We start from the raw sequence: 19,268 nt of genomic DNA, 5'->3' as shown, positions 1-19,268 counted from the left end.
TGCGCCACCCGAGGGGGCTGATGCGGGCGCCGCGGATTGGCGAGCTCCCGTAGTTGCCACGTAACGGCCGCACGGCGGCCGCCGAGGGACAAGAATGCTCCGCGCGTCTCGAGCCTGGACGGAGGCTCAGAAGGACCAGAAACTATCGTTTCCGTTACTAGTTCCATTCATGTACTACCTAAACTTCTATGGGCCATACTAGGAAGCGGTAGTATCAAGAAACCTCTGCCTCGTGCAAGACGCTCTTAGGATTATCCATAAAGACAGCGGAAGATTTGGAGGCAGCAATAGTAGTGTAAGGAGGAGATGGGGCTGAAGCCAAGGGCTTTGAACTTTTATGTTAGCCTGCTCTCAGCTCAAAAAAAAAAAACAAAAACACGACGGGGGAAAGACGGGGTGGGTATAGATTGGGAAGGGGCACAAGGGAAACTTCTGCGATGTTGGAAATGTTATATCATATCGTCACTAAATGATGGGTAGATATTAATGTAAAGGGCTTCCCTGGTGGCTCAGATGGTAAAGACCCTGCCCATAATGCGGGAGACTCGGCTTCGATCCCTGGGTCAGGAAGATCCTCTGGAGAAGGGAATGGCAAACCACTCCAGGAAGATGTTGGAAATGTTTTATCATATCGTCACTAAATGATGGGTACACGAGTGTTTACATATGCTTTTTTTAAAAGCTCAAGCTGTATACTTGAGTAGTGCTCCATATTTTTTGCTTTACTGTGTGTCTATAATACAACCACATACACACAAAAAAACTTTACCTTGGCTACATCCTCCAAAATTAGAAGTCTCTCATCTCCCCAAAAGTCTTCCTGACACTCCACACCCCCTTAAATTTTGCCAGCTAAGACAATTTTTCCCCACCCCTTGCCTCCTGAGGTACTCCTACACATCCCTCAAAACCCAACTCAAATGTCAGCTCTAGACCTCCTCCTGCACAATACTAGCCCCTTCCTCTGTGCTTAGAAGGCAGATTTGTGCCTCCTGAGTTACAGTCATTTACCACTGTGCCACTCCCGAGGCATTAGTCTTGGCATACGTGTGCTTGTGTGCTGTAGTTTCAGGCCCTACCACAGGGCCACAAAAAAACCTCACCCATGACATGGTGGTTGACATATCAAGTTCACTGAACTGGCCTGAGCATGAGGAGATCTGGGTTGTTACTCCAGCTTTGCACATAGCTGTGTGACCTTATTTATGTTCCATCACCTCTCTGAACCTTAATTTCCCTATCTGTAAAAAATATGACATCACACTCTGCTTATCTGGTAAGGTTATCATGAAAATCAGATGACACTATGTGCTGTGCACCTTTGGGGAATTATTTCTTCAAAGACTAGCAGGCAATAGGGGGCAGTAGTGGCCTAATATCCAGTTTCCTGGGCAGGTGTCAAGAAATAGGTACAATTAGGGTGATGATGGAAGTTTCCTGGCTATGACAATATGTTATTGAACTCAAGAGTTCTAATAATGGTCCCCTGATTCCACACCTTGCAAACTGGCAAGGGCCCTGCTTCTCTTGGCAGGTCAGTTCTGTAGTGTCGTCCTGGCAGCCATCACTGGAGGGAGGCTCAGCCTAGAGCCTGCTCTTCCAGCTTCACCAATCCATTTGGAAGCCTCTATTTCCCTATAGTGGGCTTCCCTGGTGTCTCAGTGGTAAAGAATCTGCCTACCAATGCAGGAGACACTGGTTCAGTCCCTGAGTCAGGAAGATCCCCTGGAGAAGAAAATGGCTTACCCACTCCAGTATTCCTGCCTGGGAAACCCCATGGACAGAGAAGCCTGGCAGGCTGCAGTCCAAGGGGTCACAAAAGAGTCAGACACGACAACTTAGCGACTAAATAACAACAACAATTTCCCTATAGTAAATCTCTTCTTGCTTACAATACCATCAGAGGTTTCCTATTAAACTGAATTAAACTGGTGAATGTCATCTTTTTGACTTTCCAAGCAACCCAGCTCTGTAGAAAAGTGACAAGAACAATTCTGTTTTTATCTAGACATTAAATATTAATTTTCATTTTCAAACTGATTCAATAACATTCTAACCCCACTTATCAGGGTTTTAAAATGTGGATATTTACATCACTGGATCACAGTGAATTGTATATTATGGGAGTTTTATTATGTAAGTCAAGGGACTCACTTTAGGGATCAGGCAGTTTATATGAGAGATGGCACCAGCTTAAGGGAATAAGAAGTAGGAAGCACTGTGGCAAACAGGAGCATAGATTCTGTATCTGAATACATTCAGGGGACTTCTCTGGTGGCCCAGCGGCTAAGACTCCATGCTCTCTATGTACAGGGCACAGGTTCGATTCCTGGTCAGAGAATTAGATCCCACATGCCGCAACTGAGAATCCTACATGACACAACTAAGACTCAGTATAGCAAATAAAATAAATACATTCAACTCCAATTTTTGAAAACATGGTGGTGGGCCAACCCAAAGACGACACCAGAAGTCATCTATAAATTTTTATGTTATAAAAGTAACAGTGCTATCTAAAAATTGGAAAAGAGACAAAAGTAACTCTAATCACAATACTATAAAATCTGTCAACTACTTGGTATAGTTTCTTCTTTGCCCAGGTTTTTCTTTTTAGCATCCTTGTCATAGTTACTCGAGCTTCCCAAGTGGCCCTAGCCATGAAGAACCGGCCTGCCAATGAACCCGCCTGCCAATGCAGGAGATGTAAGAGATAAAAGTTTGATCCCTGGGTCAGGAAGATCTGGAGGAGGGCATGGCAACCCACTCCAGTATTCTTGTTTAGAGATTCCCATGGACAGAGGAGCCTGGCAGGCTCCATTAGGTCGCAAAGAGTTAGACAAACTGAAGCAACTTAGCACCCACGCATGCATGCATAATTAGTCATCAGGTATCTTTCAACAATATTTCAGGATTTGAAAACAAATTAATCCAAAGAACTACAAGTTCTCAAGACTTGTCACCCACAGAGTTGTTCAACCATCAACACAGTCTAGCTTCAAAACACTTTATCACCCCTAAAAGAAATCCTGACCCATTAGCAGTCATATCCCATTCCCCATTCACCCTGACCATATTTTGTTTAGCCATTCACTTTCATGGACTTTGGGTTGTTTCTGCTTTGGGGTTATTATTAGGAACGTTGCTATGAACATTTCTGTACATATTCTTGATGGATATAGATTTTCCAATTCTCTTGGGTATATACCTGGAGAGGACAAGATAAATTATCTTTTCTGGGAATAAGAACCTTGTTGTGGCAGAAACCAGGAAACTAGGTTAGACACTGATGAGGCATTTGCATCAGTTGCATAGTCAGTTCTCAGATGCTGACAGGTTTTAAAGGGAATAACAAAGGCTGCTTCCCCAGAAAGGCTAGATCAGCTTTCTGCTGTTTGGGTATTAACATTCCCCTTCACTTCTGGTCCCACAGAAGTTCTCTTTTAAAAAGTAGAGAAGAAAAAAATAAAATAAAAAGTAGAGAAGAGTAAAGGAGAGTAGAGAATTTTCTTTCATTTTTCTTTTCTTTTTTTCATTTTCAGTTTTTAAATGTTACTTTATGAAGAACAATATTGATATAAAAATGAAAATTCAAGACAAGTTTAACCATAATGTCATCACCTAATCAAATAAGCCGTCCTGGGACGTGCTAGGACCTTCATCTTATACCCATCCTGGCCTTCTCTGCTCACCTCTGTATCACAAGGAAATCTGTTTCCCAGGCTCCCCTTCACTCTGCTTCCTAACCAGTCACAGGCACTGGCAAAAGATTGGAGGGCCGAGGAAGGAAGAAGCCAGAGCATTTGTCTCCCTTTCTGCTTTGGGAAGCATCTCTGCCAGTGACTGCATGTTCGAGGCTCCAGATCCTCTGAAAGTCCAGTTTCTACTGGATGGTCCTGGCTCCTGGGCTCTGATAGTCCTACTTCCTCCCTTCCTTTCTGTAGTCCTAAGTGGATTAATATCTTTCTGCTGTTGATAACCTATGCTTTTGTCTCACAATCTTGTTTGGCTCCTCAGCTCTATCATTGCCTGTTGTGATGGTTTCAAAATATATTCAGGAGTTCTGTGATCTTCCTATCTTTAAAAGGTGCAATCTAGGGAATTCCCTGGTGGTCCAGTGGTTGGGGCTCCATGCTTCCACTGCAGGGGTCATGGGTTTGATTCCCATATGCTACAGCAGCCAAAAAAAAAAAAAAAAAAAGAAAAATTTGGAGCCTAATTGCCCTCCCCTGGAATGAGAGGCAGAACTTAGTGACTGACCTCTAAGAGAATGTGGCAGAGATGACTGTCTATGACTTCTGAAGCTAGGTCATAAAAGGAATTGTTGCTTCAGGGTTCTCTTGACACTCCTCTGAGGGAAGCCAGCTACCATGCCACAGGACACTCAAGCAGCTCTGGGAGACAGTCCCACAGGGAGAGAAACTCAGGCCTCTTGTTGACAGCCACGTGAGGGCACCATCTCGGAAGTGGCTCCTCCAGCCCCAGTCAAGGCTTCAGATAATGATGCAGCCCCTGCTGATATCTTGAATGCAGTCTCCTGAGAGATTCCGTATCAGGACTGCTCAGCCAAACTGCTCCAGAATTCCAGATCTGCAAAAAGTATGAAAGATAATGATTATTGTTGTTTTAAGCCACTTAGTTTTGGGACAACCTGTTACACATCAGTGGATAACTTAGGCACCTGAGTTTCCAGAAGGGAAGTATTACTTTTACCACAAGCAAATAATAGGGAAAGTCCAATCTACCCAAAAGTTCACTGATGGATAAATGAATAAAGAAAACGTGATCTATCCCTATGAGAGACTATTATTCAGCCATTAAAAGGAATAGAGTACTGATTCAAGCTACAACAAAGTGGACCTTGAAGACATTAAACTAAGTCAAAGAAGTCAGTCACAAAAGGGTTATGCATTGTATGGTTCTACGTAAATAAAATGTCCAAAACAGGCAAGTCCATAAAGACAGAGTAATTAGTGGTTTCCTCAGGCTGTAGTAGGAGTAAGGAGGAAATGGGGAGTGACTGCTAATGGGGCTTGGTTTTTTTTCTTTTCTTTTTTTTTTTGAGTATAGTTGATTTACCTTGTGTAGTTTCTTCTGTACAGCAAAGTGAACCAGTTACACATATATCTGCTCTTTTTTAGATTCTTTTCTCATGTAAGTCATTACAGAGGACTGAGGAGAGTTCCTTGTGCTTTCCAGTAGGTCCTTATTAGTTGCCTATATTTTTTTGGAAGCAGCCCACAGCATGTGGGATCTTAGTTCCCCATCCAGAGATTGAACCTGTGCCCCCAGAATTGGAAGCATGGAGTCTTAACCATTGGACTGCCAGGCAAATCCCCCTAGTTATCTCTTTTATATATAGTAGTGTGTATATGACCGGTCAATCCCAAAGGAAATCAACCCTGAATATTCACTAGAAGGACAGATGCTGAAGCTGAAGCTCCAATACTTTGGCCACCCATTCGAAGAGCCAACTCATTGGAAAAGACCCTGATGCTAGGAAAGATTGAAGGCAAACGGAGAAGAGGGCAGCAGAGGGTGAGATGGTTAGATGGCATCATTGACTCAATGGACATGAATCTGAGCAAACTCGGGGAGATAATGGAGGACAGAGGAGCCTGGCGTGCTGCAGTCCATGGGGTCACACAGAGTCAGACAGGACTTAGTGACTAAACAACGAGCGTGTATGTGTCAATCCCAATCTCTGTTTATCCCTCACCCACTCCGTTCTTGCCTGGCAGGGGCTTCTATTTGGAGCAATGAAAATATTCTGGGAATTCCCTGGCAGTCCAGTGATGAGGACTCAGCGCTTTCTCTGCCTGAGCCCAGATTGGATTTCTGGTTGGAGAACTTAAGATACTGTAAGCCATGATGTACAGCCAAAAAAAAAAAAAAAGGCTTGGGACTAGATAGTAGTGATGGGTGCAGATATCTGTGAACATACTGAACGGTACCTTTTAAATGTGTCACTGAACGGTACCTTTTAAATGTGTGGACTTTATGGCATATGAACTATATCTCAATAAGCTATTTAAAACAAACAAGGGGGACATCCCTGGTGGGCCAGGGCTAATAGTCTGTACTCCTAATGCAGGGGGCCCAGACTCGATCCCTAGTCAGGGAACTAGATCCTACACACCACAACTACGGCTTCACATACTGCAGTGAAGATTGAAGATCTTGGATACCATGAGTAAGATCCAGTGCAGCCAAATAAATAAAAATAAATATTAAAAATATGTTTAAAACAAGGAAGAATTTTCAGCTATCCAAGGTGTGGTCCAGAAACTGCCAGGTTCAGGTACAAAGGACAGTCAGGAGAGGTGGTGCCTTTGAGGTTAGGTCAGGTTCCACAGTTGGTCAGGGTCGAGTTTTGTTTTTCCCTAGATCCTACTTCTGGGGCTTCCCAGGTGGCGCTAGTGGTAAAGAATCTGCCTGCCAATGCAGGAGATGCAAGAGAGGTGGGTTCAATCCCTGGGTCAGGAAGATCCCCTGGAGAAGGAAATGGCAACCCACTCTAGTATTCTTGCCTGGAAAATCCCACGGACTGAGGAGCCTGGCGGGCTGCAGTCCTGGGGTTGCAAAGAGCTGGATACGACAGAGCAACTGAGTGACTGAGCACAGCTAACTACTTCCATCTTGAAGACCAAACAGCCTTCACGGCTTTGACAAAGAGGAAGCAATGCCGGACATTCACCTGCTGACCTGGCATCAGCTGGCCTTGCTGCTCTCCCACGGAGATAACAATTTCACAGAACAGCACCATCAGCCGAGGCCACTCTGGGACGATGATGGAACAAGACAAAACATGAATGTGGTCCAAGCCACAGAATGCCAGATCCAGTCCTCTCCTGGCGAATATGAGTGACAGCTGCTTCTGCACCAATTATAGCCTCAGCTTCTCACCAGTCTGTCCCCCGTATAGATGAGATTTATGAACAGCCTTGATCCTAGAATCGTCCCTGCTTCCTGCTAGCACCCACTCTAGAGCAAATTCCCAGATCCTTAAACTCTCCCCAGAACCACCCAACCAAAGCCCCAGTTCACAACCACCACCACCCCTGCTGGGCCCCAGCCCCCAGAACACCAACACAGCCTGAGGCTGTCTGGCTGCAGTGGGTGAGCTGCGGCCTTACTGCCTCATTTATATGCAGGAACGGAGGTGCTGGGCAGACAAGGATGTAACATATTTTGGCCACTCACTTCCCATAAAAATGAAAGAACCAAAAATCAACTTACGCAGCAAGGTTGTTTAAAATAGCCTAAAGCAGGAAATGGCATGAATGTCTATCAAGGGAAGAAATAATCCGGTAAATTACAGTACATTCATAAAACAGAAAACTATACAATCATTTGAAAGAATGAGGCAGGGATTATCTATTAAAAAAGAACAAGATATATGTATATATGCTGGAGCTGGAAAAATGATTACAGGGTAACATGAAGTGAAAAAAGCAAATTGTGTATTAATATGTTTGTCACGCTTCCATAAAAAATAAATGTGTGTTATATATATATATATATATATATATATATGCATGTTCTCAGGAGAAAAATCAGAAAGAGCATGAGTCAAACTGTCGACAGTAGTTACCTGGGAGTGGAAATGGGACAGGAAGAATCCTACTAAATACATAATTTTGTAAGTGGTGGGATTGTGGGTGTGGAAAAGCCAGGTCAGTGCATCCCACCAGTACCCTCCCTACCCCCCCCCCACCCCAGATACTTGGTTTTGCGGCGTGAACAGCATCAGCGGCAGAGTCCTGTGCGGCACCAGGGTCACCTCAGTGCCCATTGGATGAAGCAACCAGCTGAGCATTCTTGCAAAGCTGGACCAACTTCGGCAATATTCCACCTTAAACTTGGTCTCCCTCCTTTTCAGCCTCATTTTCCTTCTTCCTTGACTCTTGCTTCCCTGGTATTATATTATACCCTCCAACAAAGCACTAACTCATATTCTTTTTAAGGAGCCCATACAAAGGCAATGGGTGATTTTTTTTTCTTCATATTAAATAGCTTTCTTTCAACATTTTCTTTAAGAGCCCAACCACTTGGGACTTCCTTGGCCATCCAGTGGTTGAGACTTTGTCTTTCAATGCAGGGGGTGTGGGTCTGATCCCTAGTGGGGGAGCTAAGAACCCACATGCCAAAAAACCAAGAACAAAAACATAAAAACAGAAGCAATGTTGTAACAAACATAATAAAGACTTAAAAGATGGTTCACATCCAAAAAATCTTAAAAAAAAAAAAAAGTGGATGAGGACTCTCAAAGCAGAGAAGTGCTACCAAAGGAATGTAACTGTAATGGAAAATCTACACAGAGCCAGTATTTACAAGTAACCTCTCTTCAGGTGAAACAGATATTGAAATTCAGAGAGCATGTCCAGTGAACTTCAAACAATCATGTTGCTAAGTTTTGATCTTCCTGTTTTCCAAGGTGGGTTAGGGGATGCTATTATCTTTCATATAATGTTTTTGACTTAGTGAGGGTGACTATTAAGTAGAATAGGCTGAGTCTCCTGTGACATTTCTGGAGGGGACCTCCCTGATGGTCTAGTGGCTAAGATTCTGCTCTCCCAATGCAGGGGCCCAGGTTCAATCCCTGGTCAGGGAACTAGATCCCACATGATGCAATTAAAAACAAAAAAAAATTCTGCATGCCAACAGGAATATCAAAGATCCCACGTGCTGCAACTAAAACCCAGTGCAGCCAAATAAGTAAATAAATATTTTTTAAATATTAATAAAAAAAGACACAATGATGACATCAGAACTCTTCTCAAGTCTATCAAGTTAAAGAAGGATGAGGAGGAAAAGGAGAAGGAAGAAGAGGAGGACAGGGTGAGAAAGAGGAATGAGAATCCAGATTAGCATCTTTGGGAAGTCAAGGCTGTCATGGGTAGAAGAGTGGATCTGAGGCTATTTCACGGTGTCAGCCCTTGGAACTGAGCCCAGGAGACAGGGCAAGTAAAGCAGAAGACTACTCAGACTCCTGAAGAAAAGTCTTTTGTAAAATGGTCTGTTTTAGTCAGTGCGAGCTGCTATAACAAAAAGACCCATGGACACTCAGAGATCAGCTAATGCTATGGTGACGGTCATATGGCAACACATAAAGGTATCAGATCAACACATTGTATACCTTAATCTTACTTTAAGTTCTGCTTTATTGATTACGCCAAAGTCTTTGACTGTGTAGGTCACAACAAACTGTGGAAAATTCTTCAAGAGATGGGAATACCAAACCACTTGACCTGCCTCCTGAGAAATCTGTATGTAGGTCAAGAAGCAACAGTTAAAACTGGACATGGAATAACAGACTGGTTCCAAATTGGGAGAGGAGTATGTCAAGGCTGTATATTGCTTATTTAACTTATATGCAGAGTACATCATGCAAAATGCCAGACTGGGTGAAGCACAAGCTGGAATCAAGATTGCTGGCCAAAATATCAATAACCTCAGATAACACAGATGATACCACCCTTATGGCAGAAAGTGAAGAGGAATTAAAGAGCCTCTTGATGAAAGTGAAACAGGAGAGTGAGAAAGTTGGCTTAAAACTCAACATTCAGAAAATGAAGATCATGGCATCCGGTCCCATCATTTCATGGCAAACAGATGGGGAAAAAAATGCAGACAGACTTTATTTTCTTGGGCTCCAAAATCACTGCAGATGGTGACTGCAGCCATGAAATTAAAAGATGCTTGCTCTTTGGAAGAAAAGCTATGACCCACCTAGACAGCATATTAAAAAGCAGAGACATTACTTTGCCAACAAAGGTCTGTCTAGTCAAAGCTATGGTTTTTTCAGTAGTCATGTATGGATGTGAGAGTTGGACTACAAAGAAAGCTGAGCGCTTTTCAACTGTGGTGTTAGAGAAGCCTCTTGAGTCCTTTGGACTGCAAGGAGATCAAACCAGTCAATTCCAAAGGAAATCAGTCCTGAATATTCATTGGAAGAACTGATGCTGAAGCTGAAACTCCAATATTGGCCACCTGATGCAAAGAACTGACTCCTTGGAAAAGACCCTGATGCTGGGAAAGATTGAGGGCAGGAGGAGAAGGGGACGACAGAGGATAAGATAGTTGGATGGCATCAGTGACTCAATGGACATGACTTTGAGCTTTGAGCAAGCTCCGGGAGTTGGTGATGGACAGGGAAGCCTGGAATGCTGCAGTCCATGGGGTCGCAAAGAGTCAGGCACCACTGAGCAACTGAACTGATACCTTAAACTTACACAATGTTGTATGTTAAAGTGTTAGTCGCTCTTTCTGGTTCATAGACCTCTGTCTGTTCACATGGTGGAAGAGAGGAGGAATTTCTGGCATTTTTAAAATTTTTATTCATTTATTTTTAAACTTTAGCCAAGGTTAGCAACATGCGGAATCTTAATTTCTTGATCAGGGGTCAAATTCACAACCCCCAAGTGGAAGGGTGGTATCTCAACCACTGGACCACTAGGGAAGCCCCCTGGCATTTCTTTCTTTTATAAGAGCACGAGTCCAATGCACAAGGGCTCCATCCTCATGACCTCATCACCTCCCAGAGGCCCCTCCCTCGAACATCATCACATTGTGGGGATAGGTTTCCAACGTATGGATTTGAGGGGCACAGACTTTCATTCTTTCAGATAGTCTATGGCAACAGCACAGGGAGCTATTCTCCAGTGCCCCAAAGTTCCCTCTCAAGACCTAGTGTGATTTCTCAGGGGCTGGTGGCCTGATTTTCCAGGAAGCAACAACTTCTCCTTCCACATAATCACTGCTTCTCTCTGCCACGTGCCCAGGCAACTGGCTCAGGGACCCTCTGGCTTAGTTCTTCCTCCTGCAGCTAACTATGGGAGCTCCCAGAACCCACTCACCCCTCTCTCCACTCCAGATCTTCAATTCTTGTTGGTGGCATCAAGTCCCTCTTCTTTTACCCATGGCTGAAGCAAAACTCATCCCAGGAAAGCTAATATTTTGTCATTCACTCAAGCCCACAGTCTGTATTAATTTTTTTTTTAATTTTTAATGAAAATGTTCTAATATTATAGGAGAGAAAATAGTATGATGGAGTTCCATATACCCATCACCCAGCTTCAACAATTATTAACAAAAAGGCAAGTGTTCATCTTCTCCACATTCCCAACCATCCCACTCTCCCAATGGGTTATTTTAAAGTAAAAAAAATCACAGACATTACATCATTTTATTCATGAATATATTAGCAAGCCCATAGTCTTTACTTTTTTTTTTTTTTAACCTTTTGGTCACATGGCATGAGAAATCTTAGTTCCCCGACCAGGGATAGAACCCACGTCCCCTGCATTGGAAGCACAAAGTCTTAACCACTGGACCACTGGGGAAGTCCCAGCCCATAATCTTTGAATAGCTGTTCCATGTTATTGGGAGGGAAGGTTGAGTACTGTGTGTAGAGTGTATGGAGAAAGAGACCCTCTAGTGGTCTGACCTTTAATCACCTTTCCATTATTTCCCAACAATTCAGCTCTGACTCAAATTTGCATGCCCTCCTCAACAAGTCATATGTTTCCCACTCAGCACCTGAACTCGCTTTCTAACTCTGGGCTGTCCATCCCTATGTGACTTTTGATGAAAGCAGAGTTTTATTCCTTCTATGGAAGTTTAAAAAGTTAAACTTAAGGAAAAAAAAAAAAGGACAAAAAAAAGTTAAACTTTATTTCCCTTGATCATGGGCTATGACCCAAGCTCAGCCACTTGGATGCTCTCACCAAGGATATGAGTTTGGACTAGATGAACCATGTACATAGAAGGACTAAAGGAACAGAAGGGTGGCTGGTGTTCAGACAGTGAGTTGCTTACTTATGAGATGAAGATGGACTATAAAAGTTACGGCAGCCTTGGGAAGGACTTTGGGCTTATTATAACTTGGCATTGATACCTGGTGTGATACAATGTATGTATTTATCAAGATTATTGAATGCCGACTTCCCCTGTAGTGCAGTGGTTAAGACTCCATGCTTCCACTGCAGGGGGCACAGGTTTGATCCCTGGTCAGGAACATTTCACATGCCATGTAGTGCAGGTAAAAAAAAAAAAAAAAAAAAGATTACTGACTGTTGAGTAGAAGATTAGAAGGAAGAAGGGATGAAGCAGAAAACTCAGAAGCCTACTATAGCCTTCCAGGAGGTGAAATAATATTAAGTGGGGCTAGGGTGGTAGGTGATTGCAGCCATGAAGTTAAAAGACACTTACTCCTTGAAAGGAAAGTTATAACCAATCTAGATAGCATATTCAAAAGCAGAGACATTACTTTGCCAACAAAGGTCCGTCTGGTCAAGCCTATGGTTTTTCCAGTGGTCATGTACTGATGTGAGAGTTGGACTGTGAAGAAAGCTGAGCGCCAAAAAAATTGATGCTTTTGAACTGTGGTGTTGGAGAAGACTCTTGAGAGTCCCTTGGACTGCAAGGAGACCCAACCAGTCCATCCTGAAGGAGATCAGTCCTGGGTGTTCATTGGAAGGACTGATGCTGAAGCTGAAACTCCAATACTTTGGCCACCTCATGCGGAGAGTTGACTCATTGGAAAAGACCCTGATACTGGGAGGGATTGGGGGCAGGAGGAGAAGGGGACGACAGAGGATGAGATGGCTGGATGGCATCATCGACTCAATGGACATGAGTTTGAGTAAACTCAGGGAGTTTGTGATGGACAGGGAGGCCTGGCATGCTGTGATTCATGGGGTCACAAAGAGTCGGACACGACTGAGCGACTGAACTGAATGAACTGAAGGGTGGCAGGAGAGAGATGAGGAAGTAGAAGAATCTCTGAGATGTGTTGCAGGTGCAATTGATGGGACTTGGTTGCCCTAATTTCTAATTCCTCTAGTAGCTTCAAACACCACAGTAAGAGAACAGTGTTGATTCCATGGTGTCACTGTTCTGAAGGAAATGATTCAGTGGTAACAGTAACAGCAAATGTAATAGTAACAACAACAACAATATAAAGAGCAGTAGCTAACATTAATGTAGCCCTTACCACATGCCAGCCTCTGATCTAGACGTTTCACATGTTTTAACTTTTTTTTTTGTTGCCATGTGGGGTCTTAGTTCCCCAACCAGGGATCAAATTTGTGCCCATGACCACTCTCTAATCTTACATTTTCATTAACTGCTCCATAAAATCCTGTACCTATTAACAGTCACCCTCCATTCTCCTCTGCCTGAAGCCCACAGTCACCACTAACCTGCTTTCTGGGACTATAGATTTGTAAATTCTGAACATTTCATATAAAGGAATCATATACTATGTGACCTCAGGTCTGACTTCTTTCACTTAGCATCATGTTTTTCAAAAATATGTATTTCTATTTGTTTATTGATTTGGCTGTGCTGGGTCTGAGTTGTGGCATGTGGGATCTTTGATTTTCATTGTGGCACTTAGGATCTAGTTCCCCAACCAGGGGTCAAACCGAGACCCCCTGCACTGGGAGAGCTGAGTCTTAGCCATTGGACCATGAGGGAAGGCTCAGCATTGCGTTTTTAAGGTTTTTCTGTGTTGTGGCCAGTGTTGGTGCTTCATTTCTTTTTACAGCGGAGTCATGTTTCATTGCATGGATGGACCACATTTTGTTTAGTCAACAGTGGACTTCTGCGCTGTTTCCACCTTCTGTGTTGTTTTGCCTGTGGTTAAATGGTACTTCTCTTCAGATCACTTCACAGGAAAAGAACTCCTCATTTCTCTGAGATAAACCAGGCTCCAGAAGCAGGTAGGTAGGAAAAGGGAAAAGGCCCTTATCCAACCAGGAAGTTCACAACTATTGAGTGAGTACCTTTCGTGTGCCAGGTGGGGCAACCCTGTGACCACCAACCTGCTTTCTGTACATTTGCCTATTCCGGACATTCTGAATAAATGGAACCATATGATACGGAGGGAATAAGAGAAGACCACAGGCTATGTGTGTGATGCCCAGGGAACAAATGTGCTCTGTTTGAGTGTGAGTCAGCAGGCTGAGCCTAGATTGGATGGAGCAAGTTGGGGATCGGGGGGAGGGAGGTTGAAGAGAGGACCAGAAATTGAATCTGGGTCCAAGTTCATATTTGATGCAGTAGGTTTGTTTGTTATATGACCTTTGGTGAGGCATTGAATCATTCTTTGTCTCAGTTTTTAATCTGTAAAACAGGAATAATCAATTTTTGCGGGGATTAAATGAGTTAAAGGGACTTCCCTGATGGTCCAGTGGTTAAGACTCTGCACTCCTAATACAGGGGGTCTGGGTTCAAACCCTGGTCAGGGAACTAGATCCTAAATGCCACAACAAAGATCAAAGATCCTGCATGTCATAACCAAAACCAAGCACAGCCAAATAAACAAATAGAAATATTTTTGAAAAACATGATGCTAAGTGAAAGAAGTCAGACCTGAGGTCACATAGTATATGATTCCTTTATATGAAATGTTCAGAATAGACAAATCTATAGATCCAGAAAGCAGGATTAGTGGTGACCAGGGGCTTCGGGCAGAGGGGAATGGAGGTTGACTATTAATAGGTACAGGATTCTATGGGGCAGTTAATGAAAATGTGAGATTAGAGAGTGGTCATGGGCACAAATTCAATCCCTGGTTGGGGAACTAAGACCCCCACATGGCAAAAAAAAAAGCCAAAACATTAATGAATTAAATTTAATGTTTAATTAATGAATTAAAGTTAATGAAATGTGAGATTAGAGGGTGGTCATAGGTCTTCCCGGGTGGCACTAGTGATAAAGAACCCGCCTGCCAATGCAGGAGATGTAAGAGACACTGGTTCGATCCCTGAGTCGCGAAGAACCCCTGGAGGAGGGCATGGCAACCCACTCCAGTATTCTTGCCTGGAGAATCCCATGGACAGAGGAGCCTGCTGGGCTACAGTCCATGGGGTCACAAACAGTCAGACACGACTGAAGTGACTTAGCACACACGCACAATGGTTGCACAAGCTTGTGAGTATACTAAAAACTACTGAATTGCATGCATTAACAGGGTCAGTATCACTGCAGGTGACTTACATCTAAACAAAAAAGAACCTTTCCTAACAAAAGGAAATGCTAGAACATATCACCACCAAACTGAATTCAAATCAGATCAACCTCTCGAACCAATACCAGTCTGAAGAAAAGACAGGGAACAAACATATTAAAGGACTTTACAAAGACAAGACAGGGAACAAACATATTAAAGGACTTTACGGGGGTAAAATTATCAAAATCTAGACTGAGAATCTCTAGAAGGCAAACAATCCTGTTTCATCAACAAACTGATTTCAAGGGAAGGAGAAAAAGAAGAGATAGAGGAGGATTTAAAGAGACTAAGGGACATATCAATCAATTGCAATATTTGGATATTATTTGGATCTTGAGTTAAACAAACTTAAAAAATAAACTCATGAAACAACATTTTGAACACTGGATGTTTAATATGAAGAAATTAATTTTTTCAAGTGTGATCATGATACTGTAGATTTATAATTTCATTATGTTTTAGAAATACATATTAAAATATTTGTAGATGAGGCAATATGGTGTCTGGAACTCTTTTTTGAAATTGAATTGTGTTAACACATCTAGTTCCTGTGACACACTAATTTGTTAATTCCCCTCCTCTTTCTCAACCCTCTCTTGTTCTATCTGAAATTAGTTTATTTTTGGTTTTACTTGTTTACCATCTGTTTCCCACAAGAGCAGTAATCCTGTCTCTCAGATATTGTCATAGCCCACAGGTTTAGCAGTGAATGTGGCAATTTATTAAGAGCTAAATATTTATTGAATGAATGAATGTCAACATTGGTCTTACTGACTGCTCTAGTCCTGAGTTTCAGCTCCAGGTCCCCGCCTGTCAACCAGACATCTACATCCAACCCAGACATCTCCTCCAGAATTCTTTTTTTTTTTGGCCATGCCACGTGGCTTTCAGGATCTTAGTTCCCCGACTAGGGATCAAACCTGGATCCCCTGCAGCAGAAGCATGGGGTCCTAATTTTGGACAGCAGGGAATTCCTGCCTCCAGGTTTGTTTCATCTTCATCATCTTCATCTAGTTTTTCTATAGAACTTTGTGTGGCTGGCACATATGCTGATTTGTTCAATAATCACAATTACCCTTTGTGACTCCATTTTACAGAGTGGGAAGCTAAGGCCCCAAGGAGTCACGTGACTTGCCCAAGGCCACACACCTTGTCAGTGACTGCATCAAGGTTAGAATGTAGAACAGTTTGGAAGCTTAACCATCAGAGAGCTTAACTGCCTCTCCCTACTTTTCTTAAGATTGTAAACATTCTCTGAAGAACTCAGGCTCATCATCTGGGGGGGGGGGGGTCACCTTGGACTCCTGCCTCCCCTTTCCCTTCCTAAAGTCATTTCCATCTCCTCCACTCTCCCATCCCTTTCCTGTCCCAGTCCTAAGGCTCAAGCTGCTGGCTGACACTGTGGCTCCTCTGGCCTTGTCCCCTCCCAGCAGATTCTCAGTACATCTTTGCTGCCTGCTTTGAGGAAGACAAAGTTGCCCCAATCTGAGCATCCATTACTTATCCCTTAGTTCACCGTGGGGGCACACCAGGTTCAGCCCTATCCCTCCTAGCTGTGGGACCCTAAACAAGTTACCTAACCTCCTGTGGCAAGTTGAATGGTGCTACCCCTCCTGACACCCCTCCTCTCAAAAAACAAGCTATGCTTCTGTCCTAATCTCCAGAATCTGTAAATGTGACCTTATTTTTAAAAGTGTCTGTAGAGATGTGATTAAGGATCTCAAGATGAGATCATTCTGGGTTGTGTGGGTAGGTCCTAAATCTAAGACAAGTGTTCCTTTTTTTTTTTTTCCTGCTCTGAGCAGCATGTGGGTGGGATCTTAGCTCCCCACTAGGGATCAAACCCTTGCCCTCTACAGTAGAAGTGCTAAGTCTTAACCAGTGGACCACCGGGGAAGTCCAGTAAGTGTTCCTGTAAGAGACACAGAGGACAGACCTACAGAGAGGGCCGTGTGAAGACAAAGGCAGAGACTGGAGTGATGCTGCCACGTGCTATGGAAGCCAGCAGCTTGAAGAGGCAAGGATGGATCCTCCTCTAGAGCCATCAGAGATAGAACACCTTGACTTCAAATTTCCAGCTTCCAAAACTGTCAGAGAATGTTTCTATTGTTTGAAGTCAAGTTTGTGGCAATTTGTTACAGTAGCTACAGGAAGTTAATGTCCCTCCCTATTCCTCACTGTCCTTGATTTAGGGTGGAGATAATCATAGATCAGAGCTTCCCAGGTGGCTCAGAGGGTAAAGAATCTGCCAGCTAATGCAGGAGACTTGAGTTCAATCCCTGGGTTGGGAAGATCCCCTGGAGAAGGAAATGGCAACCCACTCCAGTGTTCTTGCCTGGGAAATCCCATGGACAGAGGAGCCTGGCAGCTACAGTCCATGGACTCACAAAAAGTCGGACAAGACTTAGTGACTAAACGACAAACCATAGATCCACTTGATTGGGATGCTGTGCACAGATCTGACCCTGGCTTTAACACTTACCAGCTTGTCTGACCTCAGGCAAGTGATTTGACTTCTCTGTATCTCAGTTTCCTCTGTTGTAGAGTAAAATAACACTTCTTAGGAAGTAGTAAGGCAGCAGTTCTCAAACTTTTCGCTCTCAGGGACTCTTCAGAACTGTTGAAGACCTTAAAGAGATCTTGTTAAACATGTTACATCTACTGATATCTACTGTAACTAGAAATTTAAGCTGTTTTTAAAAAACACTGATTAGTTTAAAACAGACACATGACATGTTAGCATGAATTTTTTCAATAAAAATTAACTATGCTCCAAAACAAACAAACAAGTGCTGAGGACAGTGACATTGTTCCATATTTTTGCAAATCTCTTTAAAATCTAGCTCATTATCAGAGAGCTGGCCCCTAAGATCTGCATGTGCACATTCAGTCAATCATGATATGCTGATTTGTATTACCTATAGGAAGAACATGTAGCCTGTCATTGATGAATAGCTAGCAAAGGGACCTCAAAGAGACCCTTTGGACATTGAGGAACCCTATGGTCATGAGGCCACACTTTAAGAACTAGTAAGTTAGGAAATATTTATGAAGTACCTGGAATAATGCTTGACACATGGTAAACACTACTTTTAAACTAAATATAAAGCAAATGCTCAATACATTTTAAACTTTAAACATTTTTAGAGTTTCCCTGGTGGCTCAGTGGTAAAGAATCCGTCTGCCAATGCAGGATACACAGGTTCAGTCCCTGATCCGGGAAGGTCCGACATGCTGCGGAGCAATGAAGCCCGTGTACCACAACTACTGAGCCTGTGCTCTGGAGCCACCAGGCTGCAACCACTGAGCCCATGTACCACAACTACTGAAGCCTGTGCACCCTCGAGCCCATGCCCCACAACAAGAGAAGCACTGCAAAGAGAAGCCTGCGCACTGCAACTAGAGAAAAGCCCATGCAGCAACAAGCACCCGGCACAGTCAAAAATAAATACATAAAAATTATATATATATATTTACATAAACTTTACATAAGCATTTTTAGTTTTAAATAATGTGTGTCAAGTTGGGGTGCACTTTATAGCTACAATGGCGTTCAGGGTTTTTTCTGACTTCAAGGAGCTCTGAAAGGGGAAGTAAGTGTAACCTTGGTCAAAACTCACTGTGCTAAGAGCAGTTTTATGGGAGTACGAGGTGGGATGCGGGGATGCAGAGGAGCGGGTGTGAAGGATGGGGTTGTGGCTTCCGGGAAGGCTCACCTGGGCGAGGAAGGGTGGTCTGATGGACTAGATTTAGCCAGGTCAAAAGGACAGGGGGCTTGTGACAAGAAAGCTGAAATTCAAACCCTGTTCTCACCGCCTCTGTGAAGTGGTGTAGGTGTCACAGGAGCCGCTAACGGATGTGGCTGGCCAGCAAGCGGGGCAGCTCGGAGACTTAGGCACCAGAGGACCCCTCGATCTTTCTGTCCCTCTCCTGGGAGCCTCTCCCGAAGCTCAGGGCCCGGCGCCGCCAGGTCAGCCCGGTGACCCGGTCGGCGGGGAGGTGAGCCGCGGGGTCCTCGACTCTTTCCCGGGATGGGCCGCATCCCGGAGTCCACCTCCTGAGCCCTCCATTTCTCGCCAACGCAGAGTCCGCCCCCCCCCCCCCCCGCGGCGCTGTGAGTGGTCCCAAGAGATCTGCGACCCTCAGCCCCACCGCCTCCGCACCCCACCACCCCCCAGCTTCTCCTCTGGGATAATCTCGACCCCTCCGCGGCGGGATTGGGGGAGGAGGAGCTAGGACCGCGCCGGAGGCG

The 19,268-nt window shown here is 43.9% G+C and overlaps 1 long non-coding RNA gene and 2 other non-coding genes across 4 annotated transcripts; 2 read left to right on the top strand and 1 right to left on the bottom strand.

Moving 5' to 3' along the window:
- Positions 1-3,511: 3,511 nt before the first annotated feature.
- Positions 3,512-19,106, bottom strand: LOC122693974. 2 transcript variants are annotated; one of them, XR_006341074.1, is made up of 3 exons: positions 18,733-19,106; positions 17,499-17,655; positions 3,512-4,587 (listed from the first exon to the last, which is right to left on the bottom strand). It is a non-coding gene; the product is annotated as an uncharacterized LOC122693974 (long non-coding RNA). The 2 variants fall into 2 exon arrangements; XR_006341073.1 differs by lacking the exon at positions 18,733-19,106 and having other exon boundaries at positions 17,499-18,231.
- On the top strand, positions 8,540-8,611 carry TRNAG-CCC. Its single transcript has one exon. It is a non-coding gene; the product is annotated as a tRNA-Gly (tRNA).
- Positions 14,181-14,253, top strand: TRNAR-CCU. The gene has a single exon. It is a non-coding gene; the product is annotated as a tRNA-Arg (tRNA).
- Positions 19,107-19,268: the final 162 nt, after the last annotated feature.

This window comes from Cervus elaphus, chromosome 5, assembly GCF_910594005.1.
Source record: "Cervus elaphus chromosome 5, mCerEla1.1, whole genome shotgun sequence".
NCBI classification, from domain to species: Eukaryota; Metazoa; Chordata; class Mammalia; order Artiodactyla; family Cervidae; genus Cervus; species Cervus elaphus.
The sequence above is the reverse complement of the archived record's forward strand: the minus strand, read 5'-3'. Positions and strand labels throughout refer to the sequence as shown.